Raw genomic sequence first — 5526 nt, forward strand, 5'->3', positions numbered from 1 at the left:
TCGCTCACCTACACTTGCTCAGAATACACTAATAGCAGGGAGCTAACAGCAACATGGTTTTTGTACTTGGGAAAAACATATCCAAGAGGAAGTGATACAGATAGCTTTTTCTAGTGACAAGGCTGGACAGAAACCATTCTTCTGTAGTCATCCCAAATATCACATTTTAGTGGAGAAATCCATTCTATTTTCCAGAAAAGGTGCTAATATGGAAACATTGTTGAGACAATTTTTCCATTCTTTAAAAATGCCTGCTTCCTTCCTCATGCAAAGTATAAAAGAAAGCAAATTGCAACAGAAGCAGAGAGAGGCAGTTTCATTTCATTGAGGATAGATTCAAGCTACCTTTTATAGAGACGACAGAGAGAATTGACTGGAGAAAACAGAGATTTTGTTTGTTTCCAGTCTCTGACTCTCAGTGAATCATGGCACACTGAGCTTCAGATCTGGAGCCATGAACAACAGGTTGGGATACACATGGACACCGAGAACCACTCCAAAGAGGCTTCCTGTCTGACTTAAGTACCAGATAAGTCATCAGAAAAAAAAAAACTTCAAAGGTCAGTTTGCAGACGACCAAACACATTTTGTGTGCCTACTCCTTTACAGAGGTTTACATTTCTGTACTTTAAAAAATACACGTGAGGCTGGAGAGATGGCTCAGCAGTTAAGAGCTCTTATTGCTCTAGCAGCGGACCCAAATTCACTTTCCTGCCCCATGTCTGGTGGTCTGTAATCTCCTGTAACTCTTCTTCCAGGGAATCTGATGGTCTCTTCTAGCCGCTAAGGGCAGGCACATTCATGTCCGCATACCCACCCACCCCAAACATACATACACATAATTAAAAATAAAACAAATATTTAAAAATAACAAAAAAAATACATAATCTGGACTGGTGAGTTGGGTCAGGCGTAGTGACACTGGCTGCTAAACCTGGTGATCCTAGTTCAATCCCCAAGGCTCCACATGGTGGAAGAAGATAAAGTTGTCCTCTGACCTTCACTTTTGTGCCATGGTGAGCATGCATGCACATGAGAACACACACACACACATGCACACGTACATACATACCCACATAAATTCAATTTTAAAAGGAAAATTAAAAGCACACATTTTCAATTTTAAACAATAATAGAACACACCTTATTTTCTTATTGTAGCTTGAAACTAAACATATAGTCCGAATCTAGGCATTTCTATTGATGGTACATTACGATAAATTTCCTCTTCTGGTAGGAAGATCAGAGTGTCTGCATGCAGTGGCTTCTTGGCTTCCTGTAGCACATGGTGCTTTCAGGATTTGACAATATTCCCACGACAACATGTGAACCCACTATAGTGACTGTCACTTCTGAGGGTGGACATGGAATACCTGATGTCACACTTCAGGGCTGGAGAGGTAAGATTTGATCCCACAAAAAGAGACTAAGCCCAACTGTGTTTTTTACCACAATTGGGAACTTTAAGACCACATTGAACTTTGCCATACTATACTAGTAAGAATAAAATACTCATGGGAATAGGGAGAAACAGAGTGCTGCGGGGAAGGGGGGGGGTTCCCAGGAATCCACAGGGATGACTCCACCATAGACTACTGGCAATGGTCAAGAGGGTGCCTGAGCTGGCATACTCTGGTAATTGGATGGCTGAATACCTTAACTGACATCATAGAACCCTCATCCAGTGACTGATGGAAGCAGATGCAGAGATCCACGCCTGGGTCTCAGGTGGAGCTCCAGGAGTCCAGTCGATGGGGGAGAGGAGGGATTCTGTGAGCAAGGGATATGGAGACCATGACTGGAAAAAAGTACAGAGACAACTAGCTAAACTAGTGGAAATGCATGGACTGTGGACCAATGGCTGAGGAGCCCCCATGGTACTGGACTAGGCCAGTTCAGTTGTTTAGCTTGAACTGTATAGGGGGCCCCCAGGCAGTGGGGTTGGGACCTGTCCCTAGTGCATGAACCAGCTTTTTGGAGCCTAGTGCCTATGGTGGGACACTTTGCACAGCCTTAGTGCATGAAGGAGGGGCTTGGATCTGCCTCAACTGAATGTACCAGGCTCTGCTGACTCCCCGTGATAGACCTTGCCTTGGAGGAGGTGAGAAGGGGAGGTGGGTTGGAGGGGGAAGGCTGAGGGTGAGAGGAGGGAGGACAGGGGAATCTGTGGTTGGTATGTAAAATGAGTAGACAATCTCTTAATAAAAAAAAATTATTAAAAAATAAATTAAATAAAATGCTCGACTCTTCCAGAGTTAATCCACAAGATGTGTTGGCTTATGGAAAAGCTCCCTAACACCTTAATGGTACAAGTAGAAACAAATATTTTAGCCTGACTGGACCTCAATTTCTTTACTTAGGAGGATTAGTAATGGTATATAAAGGGCCTGGTGAGCATTTTTTTGAGTGCTGACCAACTAGTTTTCTGGAGATGTTCAAGAAGTGTATAGACACGACCCCTGTCTTCATGGGTATTACACTTTATTGTGTACTTATACAAGAAACCAAGAGTAGCTTGCTACACACTGTGGCAGCTTCTCTGAAGGGAATAACAAGTCTGAAGAAGGCTGGCAACTGTAAGGGCAGAACAAACAGGCAGTTCACAGAACAGAACCTGGGAGGAGGTGGGGCTAGAGGCAGTGACCTGGCAAAGGAGAGGTTTCTCCTGCCTGGGATTGTCCTCTTTTATAACATCACATTGCTAGCTCCTTTTTATCTTTCAGATTTTAGGTCTAGTGTCATCCCTCCAAAAAATCTTATTGACACCATTATCTCTCCATCTCTGCCAGATATTCCCTACCAGTTACTTCAGTTTGTTTCTTCAGACCATCTTATGATTGCTAAAATAATCTTAATTTTTTTTGCAACTTGTTTATTACATGCTCTTCCTCTTTGGAAAAGAAGATTAAAGTTTTATGTATTTTATTCTTCTATTTGTCTTAAAAAAATCCAGGATGAGACCACACAAGAGTTGTAGGGAGAAAAGACCACAGAGCATCAAGCACGATGAGGTGTTTTGGTCTTGCAGTGGCTCTTCCTGAATCCTGTCTCTTGGGCTTTCCTATCCTTACTACTTCTAATGTTGGCTCTGGGGTTGGCTATTGGGACATCAGCAAACAATACAAGTACAGGCTTGGTAAGTGCTTGCTTAGAACAAAGGAGTCATGTGAGGAAAGCTGCCCTGCTTCCATCTCTTCTCAGTATGAAATATGGCTGGGAGATCAAGGACCAAGCATCCTATATATGTAAGTAAAACTTAGAACCCTCCCTTCCTCCAAGATCTTCTAATTAAATTTAGCTACACGAGTAAGTCCAGTTAAAAGTAGTGGAGTGATTTCCTCACCCCACAGAACTATGATCAATAAAAAAAATTAGTTGCCACTTAAGGTGATGAGGTTTCAGGTGATGTAGTACTTACAGAAGAACTGGAAAGGGGCTGAGGCAGAGAAGAGGGGAAAGTAGGGAGTTCAGAGTTCAGAGAAGTCAATAGGAACCTTGCCCATGCAGTCATTTCATATTACAAGTGATGGGAAGTTATTAACAGATTTAAAGGGAGAGTGTTTTGGATCAAAGAAGCCGGTTAGGAGACTATTTCAGTCATCTGTTGTTGCTGAACTAACGGAATATGGGAGAAGATCCCAGCACCATGATCCAGGATCAGGACTCTAATGATTTCAGAGAAGCTCTGATGCCTTTTCTAGGAACATTCTCTCAGGAGTCCAAGCCTCCATTAGAATTTTTAATGGATTCTTGTGAATGAACCCATGTCTGTACATGTTAGACAAGTGCTCCACCACTGAGATATATCTCCAGCCATCGAGCCTTCATTTAGAAAGCTAGTAACTATGCTTGGGAGATGATAAGGAGGGATAAAATAACAGATCCAATCAAATCTAGAAAAGGAGGCACATGCATCCCACTATGGGAAGTGACCAAATTGTCACCTAGGGCTGCTAGGTGACATAACCTCTGAATAAGTAATATAGTACAATCGTGCATATCATCTCTGTTCTTTACTGATCAGAAAAATGAAGGCAAGATTGATCTTTATTCAGGGATTTGCAAAGGAAAGGGTAGTAAGTTAATTTAGGCTGCTTACTGATGGAACAGGTTATGGCCAATGTAGGAGACCGGATGGCTCTGGACTGGAAATATAAGAGAATGTTGATGCTATGGAACAGACATGGCATGAAACCGGATAGTAGACGTAGAAAGAAAAGCAAACGAGAAGAAAGGAATGGCTATTACTGGAAAGCACCCCTCACCTTAGCCACTCCCCCTATGCTGTACCATACCCAAATGTGACTTTCTGTGACAATCATGACCAAATCTACCTTCGAAGAATGATACTTCCCTAGTTTGTTTTCCATACTTATTGTTTCTTGAATTTACTTTAAAGAAAAATTTTAAAAATGTATTTTTATTGTAATTTATGGCCCAAACCAAAAAAAAAAATGCTTTAAGCATCAACCAGTAGAAAAATGGAGAAATATATTGTGGCATTGTTGTATTGCAGAGTTTAAATAGAAACATGTGCATCAACATAGAAAAATCTACAAAATGTATTAAGCAAAGAAAATTACATTGGAGAAATGCATATTCTATAATACTAGTTACAAGAAGCTTAAACACTTGTAGTAATAAACAGACAGCTCAGAGGTCCTTATTGTGCAGCAATCACACAAACGAGAAAATAATCACGAAGTAAAGGCAGCAATAACTGCTTCTATATAGGGAAAATGGAAAGAAAATGGAAGGTTCTCACAGATTTTACTCTAGCTAGGAATGATACTTTCCCACTGTGGTAATTATCTGCCACAACTGAGAGAAAGCCTACATCAAAAAGAAAGATTTCAAAGGCTTAACAGGAACATCAGTGGAGGGAACATGTCCAGAGTTCTTTCTGAGCACATGAACATTCTGAAGGATCCAGAGCCATCTGGGTGAAGATCTGTGGGGTGGGGTATGAGGAGAATCTGGTTTGCAGGCTGACGCAATCAATCAGTGACTTCATTTGGTAGACAAGGCCTAGAGAATTCAAGGAACATTTAAAAATAGAACAGTCTAGGTCAGCTAACTCATAAATAAACATAAGATTCCATGAGATGAAATTATCATACCAGGACCTTTCTTATCTTACATGGCAGAGAAGATCTGAGAAAAAGAAGATGCCAAGCCTAAGCTTAAAAGAGAGAGGTTGTCATGGAGCTAGAAGAGGAGTACGAAGGGAAGCTAGAGAAAAAGACTGGTCATCTTTTTTCTTTATGTGTTTAAGAATCTGATAGAAGCAACTGCAATAGGATGCAGACAGCCTGGTGGACAACAGGGTCTTTTCAGAGACACACAGTCTGTCCCTCACCTGAACTCCTTGGATAGTCTGGGATACACATATGTTTTGAAAACTGAGTTCTCCAAAGCTATCTGTTGGGATTGTATGTGATGCACTAAAGAGTAGACCAAATTCCTTGGAAGAACATGGAGAACGAGTGCTGATGTTCTATGCAGATTGTGTTTCCTGATCTTGAC

General features: G+C 41.3%; 1 protein-coding gene across 2 annotated transcripts in view; it reads right to left on the reverse strand.

Moving 5' to 3' along the window:
- Positions 1–5526, reverse strand: part of LOC102912840 (carbonic anhydrase 1) — a 38735-nt gene that overhangs the window by 19402 nt on the left and 13807 nt on the right. The window lies entirely within an intron of this gene.

The sequence above is a fragment of the Peromyscus maniculatus genome, chromosome 2, assembly GCF_049852395.1.
Source record: "Peromyscus maniculatus bairdii isolate BWxNUB_F1_BW_parent chromosome 2, HU_Pman_BW_mat_3.1, whole genome shotgun sequence".
Lineage (NCBI taxonomy): Eukaryota > Metazoa > Chordata > Mammalia > Rodentia > Cricetidae > Peromyscus > Peromyscus maniculatus.